At 51.5% G+C, this 20,072-nt stretch overlaps 1 long non-coding RNA gene and 1 pseudogene across 1 annotated transcript; both read right to left on the reverse strand.

Annotated features, from left to right (window-relative positions):
• Positions 1 to 4,404: 4,404 nt before the first annotated feature.
• LOC100341380 (heterogeneous nuclear ribonucleoprotein H3 pseudogene) lies at positions 4,405 to 4,932 on the reverse strand (annotated as a pseudogene).
• Positions 4,933 to 15,472: 10,540 nt separating this feature from the next.
• On the reverse strand, positions 15,473 to 19,437 carry LOC127487478 (uncharacterized). Its single transcript, XR_007914322.3, has 2 exons — positions 18,948 to 19,437; positions 15,473 to 17,788 (listed from the first exon to the last, which is right to left on the reverse strand). It is a non-coding gene; the product is annotated as an uncharacterized LOC127487478 (long non-coding RNA).
• Between the last annotated feature and the right edge of the window lie 635 nt (positions 19,438 to 20,072).

A 20,072-nucleotide genomic window follows, 5' to 3' on the forward strand; every position in this document is an offset into this window, starting at 1 on the left:
GGCAGGAAGCTGGATAAGAAGCAGAGAAGTGGAACTCAGACCTTCCACACTGATAAGGGGTGCAGGTATCCAAGCGGCATATTAATCATCAAGCCAAACACCTGTCCCACCTTTAGCATTTTCCAGATTTAAAACCTAGAAGAGTGTATTTATTCTTTCAGAATGAAATCAAAATTTGCTTATGGGGCCAGTGTTGTGGCGCAGAGGGTTAAGCCACTGTTTATGACACTAGCATCTCATATCAGAGTGCTGATTGGAGTCCCAGCTGCTCTGCCTCCAATCCAGTTACCTACTAAGGTGTGTGGGAAAGCAACAGAAGATGGTCCAGTATTGGGTCCTTGCCACCCACCGCAGGAGACCCAGAGGTCCTGACTCCTGGCTTCAGCTTGACCCAGGCCTGGATGTTGCAGCCATTTGGGGAATCAGCAGATGAAAAATCAATCTCTCCTCTCCTCTCTCTCTCTGCCTTTCGAATAAAAATAAGTAAATCATTTTTAAACTGGTTTAAATAACTCCAGCTTAGTTTTTTTAAAATGGGATGAGGTGGGCTTCTCTCTTTTTTAAATTTATTTACTTATTTGAAAGAGAGGCAGAGGCAAAGAAAGGGGTCTTCCATTCACTGGTTCACTCCCCAAATGGCCACAACAGCCAGAGTTAGGTCAATCTGAAACCAGGAGCCAAGAGCTTCCTACAGGTCTTCCCACCTTGGTGCAGGGGCCCAAGGACTTGGGTCATCCTCTACTGCTTTCCCAGGCCATAGCGGAGAGCTGGATAGGAAGTGGAGCAGCTGGAACTGGAATCAGCGCCCACCTGGGATGCTGGCACTGCAGACCGGGGCTTTAAGCCACTGCGCCACAGCACAGGCCCCTCCAGCCTAGTTTTAAAAAGAAAAAGACTGTACTGATGCCCTTTACAGAAATGTATTTGCAATTCTATATAAAAGCTTATGCTTCAGGCTTGCAAGTTTGCCAAAGCACTTTTTGGTTTGAATTATGTTTATGAAATTGTGCTTTAAGATCTCTACATAGAACACTAATCCATAATCAAAAACTAAAAATAAAAGCACCCTGTTTATTTTTGCCCTTTTTGAGAGGAATTATGGTGGAAGAGTTCTTCTCCCTGCCCCCTCCAACAGTGTCCATGGTCTACCCACAGGAACCTGGGACTGTGACGCCCTACATAGCAAAGGGAAATTGGGGCTCCACAAAGAATAAAGGCTGATAATCAACTGGGTATAAACAGGAAGATAAGGTGGGCATTTGGCTTAGCAGTAAAGACGCCAAGTAGGATACCCACACCCATATTTGAGTGCCTGGGTTTGAGTCCGGGCTCTGCTCCCAATTCTGGCTTCCTGCTGGTGTGAGCTCTGGGAGGTAGCAGGTGATGGCTCAAGTAGCTGAATGCCTACCACCCATGTAGGAGACCCAGATGGAGTTCCTGGCCCAGGCTTTTTCCTGGTCCAGCCCTGGCCATTGCAGGCGTTTAGGGAGTGAACTAGCAGGTGGGAACTTACTTTCTTACCCTCTCTCAAATAAATAAATTAAATTAAAATAGATGTCTGATATTATCCGGGCATTTTTTAATTAATTAATTAATTTGTTTGAAAGTCAGAGTTACACAGAGAGAGGAAGAAAAAAGTGAGATCTTCCACCCACTGGTTCACCCCCCCAGATGGCAGCAATGTTCAGGGTGGGGACAGGCCAAAGCCAGGAGCCAGGAGCTTCTTCCAGATCTCCCAAGTGGGCACAAGGGCCCAAGCACCTGAGCCATCCTTCTCTGCTTTCCCTGGCACATTAGCAGGGAGCCAGATGGGAAGTGGAGCAGCCAGGTCTCGAACTTGCACCCATATGGGATGCCAGCATCACAGGCAGCGGCTTTACCCATTTCGCCACAGTGCCAGCCCCATCTTTATTTGTTTAACTGACTACTTTCCTTTTTAGAAATATATCTGTATTGATTTATCTTTATTTTGTTTAAAATGATCCTCCATCTGCTGTCACTTCCCAAATGCCCACAACAGCCAGGGCTGGGCCAGGAGCTCAGAACTCACTCCAAGTTTCCCACGTGAGTGGCAAAGATTCGAGCACTTGGGCCATCATCTGCTGCCTCCCAGCCACATTGGCAGAAAGCTGGACCAGAGGCAGAGAAGCGGGGACCAAACCAGCCACTGCGATATGGGATGAGGCCAAACGCCCACCCATCACAGTCGGCCGAGAATGTGAAAAAGGGAGGCTGGAACAATCAGACTCAGCCCACCAGTGCCGGCTTTGAAACGGCAGGTGCCCCGCCAGGGAACACAGGCTGGGAACAGCCATGAGGATGTGGATTCTTCACTGGGATCCCAGGAAGAATTTCCCAGAAAGGAACACAGCCCTGAGGCACCCAGGTTAGCCAGGGAAGACTTCCAACCCACAGGGCTGTAAAATAATAAACACGTTCTGAAGCCACCATGTGCGTGGTAACTTGTTGTAGCAGCAAAAGGAAACACTCAGGAATGAAAAACACGAAGGGCACTAGGCAGGGACATGGTATAGGGCATTGATTGTCCCTCTAACCAGGCTTGCACCTTGTTGGCTGCTGGGGTCTGAGTGTTTTCCCCAAAGCTCTGTGTGCCAGAAGTTTGATTCCAGGCAGTGCTGTTGAGGGGGTGGAATCCTTGAGAGGTGGGGCAAAGAGGTCATGGGGTCACAGGCACCCTGTACTCCCAAGAAATTCATGCAGCCAATTCCCTTCCCTTTCCTCCACCACGTTGTGACACAGCCAGGGGGCCCTCACCAGGACCCTGGTGCTGTGTGCTTTGGATCCTCCAGCTATAAGAACCCAGAGTCAAATAAATCTCTCCATAAAAGTACCCAGCCTTGGGGATTTTGTTACTGCAACAGAATTCGGACTTTCCTACATGATTCCTCCTCTTACCTATAGGTAACCCAGAGGGTTAAAAAAATGGAACCTTCTAGAATATAGAAGATCTGCAACTGCCTCCATCCTGACTTGAAAGATAGGAGAAATCACTACCCATTCATGGACACGACTCAGTGAAGCCAATCTTGGGGACAGAGGGGCAGTGGGGGAGTGCCTTAGCTTGATCGGCCAACTCCAACAAGATGCCTTAAACTGAGTGTTTATAAATAATGGAAATCTATTTCTCAAAGTTCTAGAGGCTGGCAAGCCCAAGGTCAAGGTGCCGGCAGACTTGGTGTCTGGTGGGGGTTCGTGCTCTGCTCCCCCCTCGTTGCGTCCTTGCCCAGTGGAAGAGGGCGGGGCTGCTCCCCTGCAGTCTCCTTTGTGAAGCCACTAACCCCACTGCACGACAGTCACGTCCCCAGAGGCCCCACATCTCCACAATGCCACACCAGGGGTACACAAACACCCAGACCACAGTGGGGAGGAAATGGACGGCACTCTCAGTCCACTGCCCAACACAGGACGATCACCCAGGGAATGCCAGACGCCTAGCCAGATTATAACTTACCTATGTGACCGTTCCTCCTCCCTGAAGGGTCTCCCATTCAGCTTCACCCTGCAGTGTGATAACAAGGGGACCACCCACTAAAGAGCAGGCCCTTGAGGCAGGCTGAGTGGTTAAGACGCTGCAGGGGACCTCACATCCTTCACAGGGCTGCCTGGGCTCCAGTCCCAGCTCCACTCCTGATTCCAGCTTCCTGTGTGTGCAGGCCTGAAGAGGCAGCAGGCGGTGGCTCAAGCGCGGGTCCCTGCCATCCATGTGGAGACCAAGACTGAGTTCTGGGCTCCCAGCTTCAGCCTGGCCCAGTCCTTGCTGTTGTGGGCATTTGGAGAGTGAACAGCAGAGGGATCTCTCTCTCTCTCTCTCTCTCTCTCTCTCTCCCTCCCTCCCTCTCTCTCTCCCCCCTCCCTCCCTCCCTCCCTCTGCCTTTCTAATAAATACATTTAAAAAAAAGAAAAAGACATGATCTCAATCCTGAGTTAAATCTGTTAATTTAATCATTGGAGACTCCCCAGGCCAAGGTCTCTCCCCCTCCCGCTGTCTTCCCACTGTCTGCAGAGCTCTGCGGTTTGAGTCTTAGCTCTTCTAGGGTTTCAGATGGAGACATCAGATGCTCTTCGTCCGTCCTTCAGCCGAATGTCTCTTTCCATAATGGACTCTCCTACGCACCAGAGGACGGGGCTCTTCAGGTTAGTGTCAAAAGGATTTGTGTGTGTGTGGTTTGAATATGGAATGTATTTTTAAGTCAAAGTATGCAACCAATAAAACCTACAGAAAACAGATTTTCCCATCACAATCTTCTGCTTTACCAAACAATATTTTGAAAACACATTCCTTCAATCACTATAAAGTTTTTAAAATACAAAAGAAATCTGTAAGGACGTCTAGTAGACCAGATACTGTTGTTGGGACTTGTATGTTTGCTGGTGGTCATGTTTTCAGTACGTCCCACACCACCCACCTCCACTCAAGCCGCCTTGTCCCTAGTACCGTCCACTGCCTCCACCACCGTGGCCATAACCACCCAAGCCATCAGGAGGGCCGTATCCTCCACGGTCATTGTTCCCCATCCCCATTCTTCCAACAGATCCATACCCTCCCCGATTACCCATTCCATCTCTGCCGTAGCCTCCCATTCCAGAACCTCCCATGCCAGAGCTGCCAGTAGACTTCAGGAAGAGTTCTATGTATCGATGTTGCACACTATTTTTATCTTTAGATATGGCAGCTACTGAGTCTTCACGTATCACGAACTCTACGTTTGCTTCTCCCGTTGCTTTGGCATCAGCTCCAATATCACCATGAACTTGTACTGGATTTAGTGGTGAGAAGAAAATAGCAATGTCATTTTCAGTTGCATAAAAAAGTAATGCTCTCATATATACTAAATGACCACCATAAAACCCTGAACTTGCATCACCAGCTCCCCAAGAGCCATGCCCTCTCATGCCACCTCCATCTCTCATTCTGTCATCAAAGCTATCATTTCCATAGCCATAGTTATTATAGCTGCCACAGTGTCATCAAAGCCTCCAGAGCTTTCTCATCCAGCTCCCTGATAACCCCCTCTACTTCCTATTGGTCTCTCATATGCTCCCGGTCGCTGTCCCAGCAATCTTCCTGGTGGGTCTTGATTTCACTCCTGCTACTTCTAAAGATCTCAATACACCTTGAAAGAACCGAGCTATTTCCCCTTTGCTGCATTCCAATGGTAGTCCATGAAGCTGTACCGTCCCATCACTAGCGTCATTTGGACGATCAACCTTAATCCACTGAGAACCTGCCTGTGCATGTGCACCGAGGACACGGGTCCTTGGTTCTAACTGAGGGAAGGAAAGAGGAAGTTAACGCATCAGCACCATGCCAGGAGTTTTTCTAGACTCTGCTAGTGCAGACACAAGAGAAAAAACAGACAGATACTGGGCCGGCGCCGCGGCTCACTAGGCTAATCCTCCGCCTAGCGGCGCCGGCACACCTGATTCTAGTCCCGGTCAGGGCGCCGGATTCTGTCCCGGTTGCCCCTCTTCCAGGCCAGCTCTCTGCTGGGGCCAGGGAGTGCAGTGGAGGATGGCCCAGGTGCTTGGGCCCTGCACCCCATGGGAGACCAGGAAAAGCACCTGGCTCCTGGCTCCTGCCATCGGATCAGCGCGGTGCGCCGGCCGCAGCGCACCAGCCGCGGCGGCCATTGGAGGGTGAACCAACGGCAAAAGAAGACCTTTCTCTCTGTCTCTCTCACTGTCCACTCTGCCTGTCAAAAAAATAAAAAAAAAAAAATTAAAAAAAATCAGACAGATACCACGGTCCTCATCCCCCACCCACCACAAACACTCAGAGAAGATGGGAGCCTCCATCAGGGATGGGCCCTGACCTACAGTAGCACCAGCTTCTGCAAACATGTCCACACCTTCTACTGCCAACAGAATCTGGTGAATACTTAGCTTGCCCAAGGCACAAACCCTACACAACAAAGCTCTGGAAATGACAAGGGTTTGGCCTAGTGGTTAAGACTTCAACAGGGAGGCCCACATCCCACGTCCAAGTGCCTAGATTTGAATCTCAGCTCAGCTCCCAGTTCTAGCTTCCTACCAGTGCAACATGTCCCAGCTGCCTTTTCCCCGTAGCCTTATTCTTTCATATTTTCTTGCCTATTTGTCTAATGACGCATTGTCCATCTCCTGCTCTAGAATGGAAACTCCACGAAAAACTGGAGCCTGCACCGCTGGGTCCCTGGCACCTAGAATAGTCCTGGGCACGTAACAGGTGCACAACTATTGCTGAGTGGATTGGTGGGGGATTAAAGTGCATTTTCCAAACATCAGAAATACCTCACACAGGGAGAGGATGGTGCTCCCCAACAAGTTACGCCCCTGCCCCAGAACCTGGGGACGTGCTCTCACTTGGAAAACCCATCTTTGCAGATAGAATTAAGGGTCTTGGACCCTAAATCCAGTGGCAAGTGTCCTTAGAAAACACAGAAGAGGAGATGGCAAGCAGATAATGGGCTTTGTTCAGGGTTCACGTGCTCCATCTGCCGGCCATATCCAAGGCCAGCTCACCAAGGCCTTTCCATGCAAAGAAAAGGGACAGTGGAAGAGAAAATCAAGGGGGAGGGGGCAGGGAATAGCCCACAAGGAAACAGAAGAAAAGGAAAGTCCAAGGCAAATGTAAGAACTCTGCAGTCGGTTGGTGGGTAAGAGTGGCTCTGGACAAAACAGCTCTGACCTTGGGGAAGAGCCAGGCAGAGGGAGCCCCTGTGTGCAGTTAGGAGATGGCAGCCGGCAAGGAGGGGGTGCGGGGGACAGCACACGCTTTCTTCCTGAGCCCACACCCTCGGTGGTTCTTTCTTTTTCGATTCTGTGTTGTTGTTGTTGTTGTTGTTGTTTCTCTCCCGCTTTCTCTTTCCTGCCCAGGCTTCTCTGGGGCCCTCATGTTGCTCCGCAGCTGGGTTGCTTCTGCTCACCTTGTCAGAGAGGAGGGATGGTGTCTGTGTCCCACAGGGTGCACGGGGACAGAGGGGCCCCCCATGGTACCTGCTGAGGGTGGAGGGCAGGGTGGGTTGACTTTTCTGCACCAGGACCGTGGAGGACACAAGTGGCCAAGGGGATAGCATCTGGGACAGAGATTGGGAGGGGTGGGGTCTTTATATTTCCCATAGATTTCCTTTTTTTTTTTTCTTTTTAAGATATACTTCAGGCCGGCACCATGGCTCACTAGGCTAATCCTCCACCTTGCGGCGCTGGCACACCTGGTTCTAGTCCCGGTCAGGGCGCCGGATTCTGTCCCGGTTGCCCCTCTTCCAGGCCAGCTCTCTGCTGGGGCCAGGGAGTGCAGTGGAGGATGGCCCAAGTGCTTGGGCCCTGCACCCCATGGGAGACCAGGAGAAGCTCCTGGCTCCTGGCTTCGGATCAGCGCGGTGTGCCGGCCGCAGCGCGCCGGCTGCGGCGGCCATTGGAGGGTGAACCAACGGCAAAAGGAAGACCTTTCTCTCTGTCTCTCTCTCACTGTCCACTCTGCCTGTCAAAAAATAAAATAAAAATTAAAAAAAAGATATACTTCAAAGTCAGAGTTACAGAGAAAGGGCGAGAAAGAGAGAGATCTTCCATCTGCTGCTGACTCCCCTAAGCCAGGAGCCAGAGCCAGGAACTCTATCCTAATCTCCCGCATGGGTGACAGGGGTCCTGGTCTTTGGGCCATCCTCTGCTGCCTTCCTCTTGCGGGATGCTGGTGTTGCAGGCAGCAGCTTACAATGAAGGCCCCACTTTTTTCTATTTCAAAATGATTCTTTTTAGTTTTTTTAAATTTATTTATTTGACAGGTAGAGCCACAGACAGTGAGAGGGAGAGACAGAGAGAAAGGTCTTCCTTCCATTGGTTCACCCCCCCAAATGGCTGCTACAGCCGGAGCTATGCCGATCCGCAGCCAGGAGCCAGGTGCTTCTTCCTGGTCTCCCACGCAGGTGCAGGGGCCCAAGGACTTGGGCCATCCTCCACTGCACTCCCGGGCCACAGCAGAGAGCTGGACTGGAAGAGGAGCAGCTGGAACTAGAACCCAGCGTCCATTTGGGATTCCAGCGCCGAAGGCGGAGGATCAGCCAGTGAGCCACAGCGCTGGCTCTTCTTTTTCTTCCCAAACACAGAGAGGAGCAACAATTAGTGTGAAGCAATGAAGAGAGGAAAATGGCAGGTGGAGGTAGGAAGGTGGCGCTCGTGTTATACAAATGGGAGGCTCACCTGATGATCAGGCATAAAAGGTCTTTACAGTCCCTGCAATTTAGAGAGAACTTTACTCTGAGTCACGTGGAGGGGTGGTCAGCAAGCAGACAGGGCACTAAAGATGTACCAGAGAGTACGACCAGTTGTGCAACTCTGGGATCCCACTTGAGCACTGGTTTGAGTCCTGGCTGCTGCACTTTGGATCCAGTGCAGTTCCTGCTAATGTATCTGGGAAAGAGGATGACCCAGCTGCTTGGGCCCCTGCCACCCACCTTGGAGACCCAGGAGTTCTAGGCCCCTGGCTTCAGCCTGGCCCAGCCCTGACTGTTGCATCCATTTGAGGAGTGAAACAGTGAATGGAAGATCTCTGACTCTCACACACTGCCTTTCAAATAAGTAATTTTTTTTTGACAGGCAGAGTGGACAGTGAGAGAGAAAGACAGAGAGAAAGGTCTTCCTTTGCCGTTGGTTCACCCTCCAATGGCCGCCGCGGCCGGCGCACCGCGCTGATCTGATGGCAGGAGCCAGGTGCTTCTCCTGGTCTCCCATGGGGTGCAGGGCCCAAGCACTTGGGCCTTCCTCCACTGCACTCCCGGGCCACAGCACAGAGCTGGCCTGGAAGAGGGGCAACTGGGACCGAATCGGGCGCCCCGACCGGGACTAGAACCCGGTGTGCCAGTGCCACAAGGCGGAGGATTAGCCTAGTGAGCCACGTTGCCGGCCCAAATAAATAATCTTTTTAAAAAAAAAATCTCAGGTTGGACTCTGTCTTTAAGAGTCAGTTTTCTTCACCATCAAGATTGGAAGTGGCCACTGAAGATGCAGATGATGGGAGTCAGGCAGACACACATCTTGGCAAGTGGTCTCTCTCAGGCCTCTCTTACATGGACACCAGAGGTAGAAGTCACAAGCACTTCACCTCCCAGCAGCATCAGCCTGCAGATTGGGTTTCAACTTTACTACGAATCTGGAGAGGACACGTTCAGGTCCCAGCACCTTTCTTTCTTATGCAGATGTAAGCTCAACTTGCTTGGCATTAACACTAAGTGGATCAGCAAGGGCTGGGAGATGATTGTGGCACTACAGCAGCCATCCTGGCCTGCGAGGCTGTGAAGTCACAAGAAGGGACAATGTGAGGAATGGAGGGAGGGATCAAAGCACTGGGACATCCTGGTATCACTGGCTTAGAAACCGTGAGAAACTGGCCTGGGCATTGTATCAACACCCCCATCCCACATCAGACTGTCAGCTTCGAGTCCCGGCTGCTCCACTTCCAATCCAGCTTCCTGCCGATGCCACTGAGCAGCAGCAGATGATGGCTCAAGTACTGGGGTTCCCGCCTCCCAAGTGGCAATCAAGATGGATTTGGTGGTTGGTGGCTTTAGCCCAGCATAGCTCCCACTGTGGGAGTCGTTTGGGGCAGTGAACCAGAGAATGAAAGCTCGCTCGCTCGCTCTCGCTCTCTCCCTCTTTCTCTGCCTCTCTCTCACTCTGCCTTTCATATAAATCAATCATTTTCCAAAAAGCCTGAGAATCACCTGTGTCTCTTAATTTCTGTCTTTCTCTCTCCCCACTCCCTCCTTCCTTTGAACGAGCTGTGAAAGCCCTTGGCAACTTTCAGGGTTCAAATGTGGTTTGGGAGGGTCCCCAAAGGCTCCCGTGCCGGAAGCTGTCTCCAGTGTGCTGGTGTTGAGCGGAGGAACTGTGGGGAGCAACTTGGACTAGACGAAGTTACTGGAATTAAGACTTATTCTATGCATCTGCTCTCCCACAATATGGCGCTGAGAAGGGAGTAACAACTTCTACGCAGCTGCCTCTCGCCAATTTGATTGAGCTGCAGGAGCTGATCTTGCTCCTGATTGGAGGAGAGCAGCGTACTCGGCGTGTGGGCAGCCGAGTTGGGATTGGTGGAAGAGGACCGCCCCTTGACCAGATTGGCTGGTCTTGGCTATATAAGATATAGTTCCAACTGTAATAAATGAGTCTGCGGACTGTTCGTCTCAAGCCTGCTTTCACCCGACTCCCGGGGTCTGTGTGGTGACTCGGCGCCTCTTGCCCCTACCACGCTGCTCCTCTCAGAAACAAATCCACTGCAACGTTGTTGAGAAATCAACGGCATCAAGGGTGGGCATTTGGTGTAACAGTTAAGACCCTGACACTCGCATCCTGTATCAGCGCTCCTGGGTCAGTGTCCTGGCTTTGTTCCCAATTCCGGCCTCCCTGGGAGGCAGCAAGTCCCAAGTGCTCGAGTCCCTGCCATTCCATATTGAGTTCTCAGCTACTGGCTTCAGTCTGGACCAGGCCTGGCTGTTGCAAGCATTTGGAGAGTGAACCAGTGGATGGAAGATCTGTCTCTGTCTCTGCCTCTCTGTAACTATGCTTTTCAAAGAAATAAAATAAGACTTTCTGAGAGAGAGAAAGAAATGGTGAGAGCCTGGGTCGTGCATGTAACACAGCAGAGGGGACCAATCTAAGAAGCTTTACTTGTTGATCTTTTCTTTATTTTCCTGTTTTGGAAGGAGTTGGATTCACCCACAAGCAGAACCTCCGCTGTTAGCATTTCACAACGAACGGTTGTAGCTGCTGGGGCTGAGGCAGCTCCTTCACTGATTAGACCATGCAGGTGGGACGGGGGTGGAGGAGGGAAGAAGCAGGGTGGTCTCCCTGACTCTGGCCTGGGTCCAGCAGGGAAGGGAGGCAGCCCCTCTGGAGCGGAGCTGGAGACAAGGCTCTCAGGAGAGTGGTAGCTGATATTTACTGGATAAATAAGCCAAGGACTCTGAGCCTCCCACAGGACTGACCCAGCCCAAGCGGAGCCGGCTGCACATCCCACCTGAGAGCCACGCCTTTGTCCTTGTGCTGGCTTTACCCCTTGAGGATCTCTGAAATGAAAACGTAAGCTCACAGCCAAGAGACATTTGGGACATAAACAGGACACAAGACAGTGTGTTCTGGGAGAGGCCTGGGCGATGGGAAGTTTAGGGGGATGGCTGTACCTTGTGGGCTGCAGCCTGGCCTCTCCCTGTAGAGCCTCTTTGCTGGGCACAAGAATAAAGCACCCACTAGTAGTCACCCACACTCTGTCTCTGCTGAATTTCTGGGGATCCATTCAGGAAATGTGATGAAATGGACAGGAGGGACCCCAGCAAGCCAAGGACAAGGGAGGCCACCCTGACCTCCAGAGAGCCTGGGATGAGAACCAGGTTTCCTCCCACACAGCACAAGCAAGAAACTGCCTGTCCTACTCGGGTCTGGTGACAATGACTGGTCTCCTTGGATCCAGGAGGCTCCTGCTTCTCTGCCTCTATTTGTAAGCAGGAATGCAACCACCCGGGGGCTGCTCTGAGCCATTCCAAAGCAACCCCTCCTTACTGCAAATCGGGCAATTATGGGCAACAGCACGGGTGCTCTTTGAGTCTGCTTGTATAACCCTTGGGGTGTAAATAACTCTGAGAGAGGGAACCATTTTTACCCAAGAAGCCCCTTGGCATTCCAGTCAGTCCTACACCATTGCATTCTTTGCTGTGCCTTCCAGCCAGAAAACAAAACTGACAAGTTGTTCCATCTCTGTTCAACATGTACCAGCCTTCTAGACACATCTTGTGATCTTCAAAGTAGCTTCTGTCTACTTGGGAAATCAGTTTGAACTTAAAGGACCTGCTGCCTTGAGAGGGCCGCGTTTGATCCATTGTCCCATTGTTCTGGGCGCTTTCAGTCTTGTTTCCCAATTGAATTCAAAGCTCCTTGAAGACTTGCATCCTCCTCCTGCCCTACTTACGACGACGTATGGGATCTTCACCAAGTTTGTGTCAATAAGAGGTGGGTCATCTGATTTTTGGTGTGGGAAACCTCAGGCCCAAAATATTGAGATGGAAGCCTTAAGGAAGAATTTCCTTGGCACAATCCATGACTTTGTTTGAGAGGCAGAGAAAGAGAGCTCCCATCTCCTAGTTCACTCCCCTCCTAGTGCTCTCCCCAAATCCCCATGTTGGCCCCAGGGCTGGGCTGGGCTGAAGCCTGGAGCCAGGATCACATTCTAGATCTCCCACGTGGGTGGTAGAAACCCAATGACTTGAGCTATCACACTTCCCAGAATCTGTTTTAGCGGGAAGCTGAGGTCAGGAGTCTGAGTTAGGAATTAAACTGGGAGAGGCAGGCATCTTAGCCCCTTCACCTAGGCCAGATGCCCACTCCTAGGGCATTTTTTTTTTATTTTAATTTTTATTTAGTTTTTAACAGATTCAATGTGATGTGCAGACACAACTCTAAGAACATAATGATATTCCCTTCCTCCCTGCCACCCTCCTTCCTTTTCCGTTTTTAATTGATTTCAACAGCAATGCTTGGGAAGATGTGGCTCCAGGATGAACCTACTCTTAGAGTCCATTTTGCCTATTAATACTTGCAGCATTTAGGAACTTTGATCAAATGCCCCCTCACTCACCCAGAAGCTACTCTCAGATTGAATGTGGCTGGGGGAGATGAGCAAGAAGGGTGGGCTACTTCCTGCACCCCATTCCTCTTTTTTTTTTTTAAAAGATTTATTTATTTAAAAGTCAGAGTTACACAGAGAGAGAAGGAGAGGCAGAAAGAGACAGAGAGGTCTTCCATCCACTGGTTCACCCCCAGTTGGCTGCAACGGCCAGAGATGCACCAATCTGAAGCCAGGAGCCAGGAGCTTCTTTCGGGTCTCCCACATGGGTGCAGGGGTCCATCTTCTACTGCTTTCCCAGGCCATAGCAGAGAGCTGGATCAGAAATGGAGCAGCCAAGGACATGAATCGACGCCCATATGGATGCCGGCACTGCAGGCAGCAGCTTTACCTGCTACACCACAGCACTGCCCCCCCACCTCTTTACTCTTAGGACAACAGTGGGGACATGTGATGCTTCTCTGGGACTGTCCATCCTCTGTTCTTTGTGAGAGCCCCTCCCTTCTCTCTACCTAATCCCAACCCACCAATCCCTTCATAAAGCTCACATACGAATACCACCTCTACTAGGGTGTCATAGTTCTTCTACAGCTCCCCAAACTGGGCTCAGTGTTCCTCTAAGTCCCTGGGCTAATGGACCAGGCAGTTCTTCTTATTTCTGTATGATGCATTAAAAATTTATGATGAAACACTAAGAAAAGACTTAGAAAACACAAGCCCTGGTTTTTTTGTTGTTTTTTTTTATTTTTTTATTTTTTTATTTTATTTTTGACAGGCAGAGTGGACAGTGAGAGAGAGAGACAGAAAGAAAGGTCTTCCTTTTGCCGTTGGTTCACCCTCCAATGGCCGCTGCGGTTGGCGCGCTGCAGCCAGCGCACCACGCTGATCCAATGGCGGGAGCCAGGTGCTTATCCTGGTCTCCCATGGGGTGCAGGGCCCAAGTACTCGGGCCATCTGCCACTGCACTCCTGGGCCACATCAGAGGGCTGGCCTGGAAGAGGGGCAACCAGGACAGAATCCGGCACCCCGACCGGGACTAGAACCCGGTGTGCCGGCGCCGCTAGGCGGAGGATTAGCCTAGTGAGCCTCGGCGCCGGCCTAAGCCGTGTTTTTAATATTAGAGCCACCAGACAAAAAAACTGTGATTTCAAACTGCTATGAAACTTTCTGAAGAGTTTCTCTTAACTTCTGTACTGACTTCTTCTTGGACTGGCAACAAGCAGTTCTGGGATCAGCTCCCATCCCAAGTACACAGTGTATGTAGCACTGGTCTAGCCCACCTTGAAATAATGTACTGTGTTTTACTAAAACACCTGATTTGTTACAGTATTATATTTGTTTCCAGTTTTTAAAAGTGCATGTGTTTCCTTGCCCTAACCCTTACTCTCCCCAGCCAGCACGACTCCCTCCTCCTCCTCTCCCTCTGCCATCCCTCTTGTTTCCCCAGGATCCCAACAGCAAAGGAACTGGATGCCTTGGCCTTTTTGCGAGCTCCTTTATCTCTGTGTGTCGCAACTTCTCCAAAGAGCAGGTAGGAGCAAGCCAAGAACATGTTGAGTAGGAGTCGTGCCTCGTGGCTCATACCTTGGGGCAGAGGCAGTGTTGACAGCCACTAACATAGCTGACATTGCTGCAGGAGAGATAAGAGACACTCACTCTTTGTTAAGTAACCGCAAGATGTGTTTCCAGCTTCCAGCTCCCGCGCAGAGAGAGTCCAGCCCTGGGTGCCTCTAGCTCACCCTTATGGAACAGTGTGGATGCCCACTATCCATGAGGCTGCCCATCTCATCCCCGCCTGCCTTGTCTCTTCCATACCTTGTGGGTCCCAGCTCTGGCTCAGCCACCTTACTAGCCTGTGGCTTTCCCGGTGACCCAGCCTGCAGGCTCCTCCTATGGTCGTTTCTTAATCTCCACCGTCAGGTTGGTGCCTGCCCTGCCCATCTCCAGGCTGGGTGGCAGATAACAGATTCAGTGGCATATTCTTTCCTTCAGGCCCACTCCACGGTCTGTGGTAGGCAGTAGGATAAAGATAAGAGCCAAAGAGAAGAGTTGTCTCAGCGAGGGAACAGATGTGGGGCAGGCGTCCCACTTTATCCCTGTCATACGGCGTGGAGCCTCCTAATTTGGGGGTGGGAGAGTGAGGAAGGAATCCCAGCAGGCAGTGTGTCTGAAGTGTATTCCTGGGGTAGAGAAAGAGAACTGCAGAAATGGGTACGGGATGTGCAACGGATGAGAGCAGGCAAGGCTGAGAGACCCAGGCAGGCACCAGGAGGATGGAGCTGTGGGTATCCAGAGGTGACACAGACGGCGATATGGAGAGGGAGGTTGGCCCACGCCCCTGTTAGTCTCATGGGACCCCTGCAGGAGCCTTCTGCCTGTTCTCTCCACCTCCTCTCTCGTGAGCCTCTGAAAGCATAGCTCAGGTTTGTCTCTGCTCCACTTCACACTTCCCCCATTGATTTGCTATTACACAGAGAATCAAATCCGAACTCCCCACCCAGCCTCAATGTCCAGCATGGCCGGCCTCTGTGCTGCCTTCTCCAGTTCACTGCCACCGGGAGTGGGAGGGGAGCGAGAGCAGGGTGGCAGAGGGCCCAGGTCCCATGTCACTTTCCCCAAGAAGCAGGGTCCCTCAGGCTCCATTTGCTTGAGGAGACACAACTTCCATTTTCCACAAGTGACTCTAAGATAGGGCATCGTTCTGTGAGGCTACAGATATGCAAACCATTGCAGTTGGTGAAATGTTTATCACATGCACCAAGCAACACAGACAGCAGAGGTCAGCAAACTACACCCCAGGCCAGGCCAAGCCCAGGATGGGTTTTGTACAACACAAAAGAAGCTAAGAACAACTTTCACATTTTTACTTCTTTTTAAGTTCTTTTTATTGTTGTTATTTATTTGAAAGGCAAAGTTACACAGAAAGAGGGAGACACAGAGAGAGAAAGAGAGATCTTCCATCCACTGATTCACTCCCCAAATGGCCACAGCTGAGCCAGGCCAAAGCCAGGAGCCTGGAACTCCATCCAGGAATTCCCCGATGGGTGCAGGGACCCAAGCACTTGGGCCATCTTCCACTGCTTTCCCAGGCACACTAACAGGGAGCTGGATCAGAAGTGGGGCAGCCAGGTCTCGAACCAGCACTGACAAGAGATGTTGACATCACATGTGGCAGCTTAACTGGCTGCGCCACATTACTGGACCTTTTTTTTTATTTTTATTTTTTTAGATTTTATTTTATTTATTTGAAAGAGTTGCTGAGAGAGGTAGAGACAGATAGAGAGGTCTTCCATCTGCTGGTTCACTCCCCAGATGGCGGCAATGGCCAGAGCTGTGCTGATTCAAAGCCAGGAGCCAGGAGCTTCTTCCGGGTCTCCCACATGGATGCTGGGGCCCAAGGACTTGGGCCATCTTCTACTGCAATCCCAGGCCATGGCAGAGAGCTGGATAAGAAGAGGAGCAGCCAGGACTAGAACTGGGGTCCATATGGGATGCTGGCACCTCAGGCCAGGGCTTTAACCCGCTTTGCCACAGCACAGGCCCCTGGCCCTATTTTTACTTCAATTTTATTATTTTGTTTATCTGAGAGGCATAACGAATATTAATTTGCATATTTATATATTTTTAAAATTTATTTTATTTGAAAGACAAAGCAATAGAGACAGGGAGGTACAGAGAGAGAGATCTTCCATCCACTGGTTTATTCCACATCTGCTGGGACTGGGGGCTGAAACCAGGATCCAGGAACTCCATCTTGGTCTCCCACATGGGTGGCAGGGGCCCAAGCACTCGGGCCATCTTCCTCTGCCCTTCCAAGTACATTAACAGGGAGCCGGACCAGAAACAGCTGCCAGGGCTTGAACCGACACTCCAAAATGGGACGCTACCAGCACAAGCGGCCGCTTAACCTACTGTGCCACACCACAGCCCCTACACCTTATCTTCATGTAAGATCGCATTGGTTGGCTGTTGCCACACTAACATCGCAGAGGAAGCTTCCACAATATCCAGGGACTTAAAATCGTAACCTCTATTCTCACAGATGTGGGCTCAGCAGTGGCCCTGGTCCCTCCACTCTGCTTCTTGCTTTAGATCTGTAGGTTGGTGAGGACAGCTTTGCCCCTGGGAATCGACAGCTTTCCGGGGAGCCTCTTCTCATGGCAACACCAGGGCACACTGCCACATCCACCCTCACGTCACTGGCCAAAGCAAGCTGTACAGCCAACCCCAATCAAGGCATGGGGAGTATCTCCTGGGGTGAGGACTTGGGGCCGGTAATACAACTGTATTTGTCCCCCACAAAAGCATTAACTTTAAGGGGGATATTGGGGTTGCTTTGGGGCATCCAGTTAAGCAGTCGAACTTCTTATCTGGAATATCTGGAGCTCAGAAAGATCTAGAATGTAGACCTAGGCTCAGCTCTTCTGCATGAAGTGGCAAGCAAAGACCCTCAGGTGACTGCACCTGGATGAAGTTAGAGCATCACCAGGGTGATCAGGCGCAGGAAGATAATCCAATGAAGGAGATTCAGACAGGGAGAGGCAGAGGGGCAGGAATAAGAAAGGAGAGAGTTTAGAAACTGGGTACTGCAGGGGCAGGTGCTGGGCACAGCAGCTAAGACATTGCTTAGAATACCCACATCTCATATCAGAGTGCTTGGGTTCAAGTCCTGACTCCACTCCCAATTCCAGCTTCTTGCTAACGCACACCTTGGGAGGCAACAGGTTATGGCTCAAGTACTTGGGTCCCTGCCACCCATGTAGGAGACCAGGATTCGGTTCCAGGATCCTATCACCAGCCTGCCCAGCCCTAGATAGTGCACATATTTGGAGAATGAAATGGCAGATGGAAAATCTGTCCATCTGTCTTTATTGCCTTTCAAATAAATTTTGACAGAAGGCTAAAGAAAGCTGGAGAATGCAAATAGTACTGAAGGCATCGAGTTCCGAGCAATGTGCCAGACTTCTGCTCGTGGAACATCACCCTTAGAGGAAGGACTCCCGGCAGCTCTGACGGGGCCAGATCCCACTTGCTGTAGGGTGCGGCAATGCTGGGTGGACCAGGGCTTTTCTTTCGAGCTCTGTAGCAGCCAGGCATTTCTTCTACTCCATCCCACACTAGATCTGTACCTGCCACTTCCATCAGGAGCAGGGATGACTTGCAACTCTGTTACAAAACCTGGTGGAGAGAGGGGGTGGCTAGGAAAGGCTGCTTGGCTCGGTGAGGATGTGAGGATATCTATTTAGAGGCATCTGGTTCCTGCCCTGCACGAAGCTGAATCCCTGGCCGGTGCCCTTAAGGACCTCACCACCGGGGGTGAGGGAGGCAGGGGGCAGGGGGCAGGCAATACAGAAAGGACATCTCAGGGGGAAGATCATGAACTAGACCTTACTCTGCCGGCTCCTCTGCTCAGGAGCCACCAACCTGAAGTTGGTTCAGTGTTTGTATACGACACTGACCTGAGGACCCTGACCTCTGAAGTGAAAACATGCCTTTGTGTTACATAAAATAATCCTCCTTTTCCGCCCGTCACGATGTCTGGGCGGCCCCCTTTGGCTCCTCCTGTAGCAGCTGAGACGGGTGTCACATCCTGTGGGCGTCAGCTGACTGCAGAGAGCGCCTGCTGACTTCAGCTTTCCTGATGAACCAGCGAAGCTGTCAGATGTCTCTTCACCCAGAGAAGCCAGCAGCCCCTTCTGTTTTGAAATCCATGTGTGGCAAGACTGTGACTCATTTCCCTCAGCCTGCTGAGTCCCACTGCTTCCTTCTTAATCCAGACTCTGGGGTACCTTCCGCCCCAGAACTCACTGCCCGGAGTGGGCGGACTCTCAGACTGACAGGGAGCCCAGCTGCTCCTGATATAACAACTCTCTGGGTAAAAAAAGCATGTGCTTATTTGAAAGACAAAGACATACAGAAGGAGAGGCAAAAAGATCTTGAATCTGCTGGTTCACTCCCCAAATGGCCACAATGGCCAGCGCAGGGCTGGGCAGAGGCCAGTATTCTGGAGTTCCAGCTGGGTCTCCCTCGTGAGTGGTGGGGACCCACCTACTTGGACCATCCTCCTCTGCTTTTCCAGGAGCATTAGCAAGGAGCTGGATTGGAAGCAAAGCAGCTGGGACTCAAACAAGTGCTCATTTGGGATGCCAGGTGGGCATAGCAGACAGCAGCTTCACCCAGTGGGCCTTAATCCCTCCTGAGGGCAGCATCCACCTGTTAGAGGTGCCATTCCCCGCCCCCCCCCCCACCCAGTAGCACCACACTGAAGACTCGTGGGGGACATCCAAACCATAGCACCTGTGCCTCACAGCCCTGAACCTCTCCCTCCTCCACTCACCTAAAGTCTGAAGTGGAAATGTGGTTAACCAGAGAGCCCCATGTCTTGGCCCAGCCACACAGCAGGGCACTCGGCATTGTGTTCGGCAGAGGTTCTTAGTCCCTTTGAGTCCCCGGGGACAGCAGAACGGCTCCTTTGTTCCTCTCTCCCAGGACTGTTGTTCTCAGAGCCTCTGCTCCGGCTTCATCATCTTGCTTTGACCCCGTGGTGGTTACTGATCATCCCTTCTGACTTCCCCCACTGTTCTCCTCTTGTCTCCAGTTTTTCTCTCTTCTTGTTACCTCTGTCCTTCTCTGTTAGAATAGCATTGATGTCTACCTGCCCTTTCTTCACCGTTCTTGTTCCTGAGCCTTTAATTCCTACTGCTGTGTGGAGCTGGCCTTGGGCAATGCCAGGTCTTCTGCTTCCCTCCCTGTCCCAGCTCCTTCTCCCTCCAGGAAGCTCCTGCTCCCTGGCTTCGGAAGCTCCCGTTCAGTGCGCCTCTGTGGATGGCTCTCCATCGCTTTGCACGCCTCCTCCTTACTGTCTGGAGCACTAAGGGAGGCGGGGCCTCCTCTGGGCTGTGACCCTGGCTCTAAATTGTCCTTGGATCAGACCTGAATGCAAGCAACCAAACAGTTGTGGCTGCAGTTCTGATGGCTCACTCTTCTCTGGGGAGAGAGCCTGCACGTGCATCCTACGGTATCTCTTTCACTTCCTGGGAATAATCTCCCTTGCTCAGCTGTCTTGCTTGACCTCTGCTTAGTCTTCACTCCCCGTCTCCAGCGAGCCTTTCCACGCATGTGATTAGAAGACTAAGGCTTCCTTCCTTCTTTCTTTTTTTTCTTTTTTTTTTTTTTTTTTTGGACAGGCAGAGTGGACAGTGAAAGAGAGAGAGAGAAAGGTATTCCTTTGCCGTTGGTTCACCCTCCAATGGCTGCCGTGGCCGGCGTGCTGCGCTGATCCGATGGCAGGAGCCAGGTGCTTATCCTGGTCTCCCATGGGGTGCAGGGCCCCATCACTTGGGCCATCCTCCACTGCACTCCCTGGCCACAGCAGAGAGCTGGCCTGGAAGAGGGGCAACCGGGACAGAATCCGGCGCCCCGACCGGGACTAGAACCCGGTGTGCCGGGGCCGCAAGGCGGA

Source organism: Oryctolagus cuniculus, chromosome 1 (assembly GCF_051225735.1).
Source record: "Oryctolagus cuniculus isolate XC-2025 breed Fujian yellow rabbit chromosome 1, ASM5122573v1, whole genome shotgun sequence".
Classification (NCBI taxonomy): domain Eukaryota; kingdom Metazoa; phylum Chordata; class Mammalia; order Lagomorpha; family Leporidae; genus Oryctolagus; species Oryctolagus cuniculus.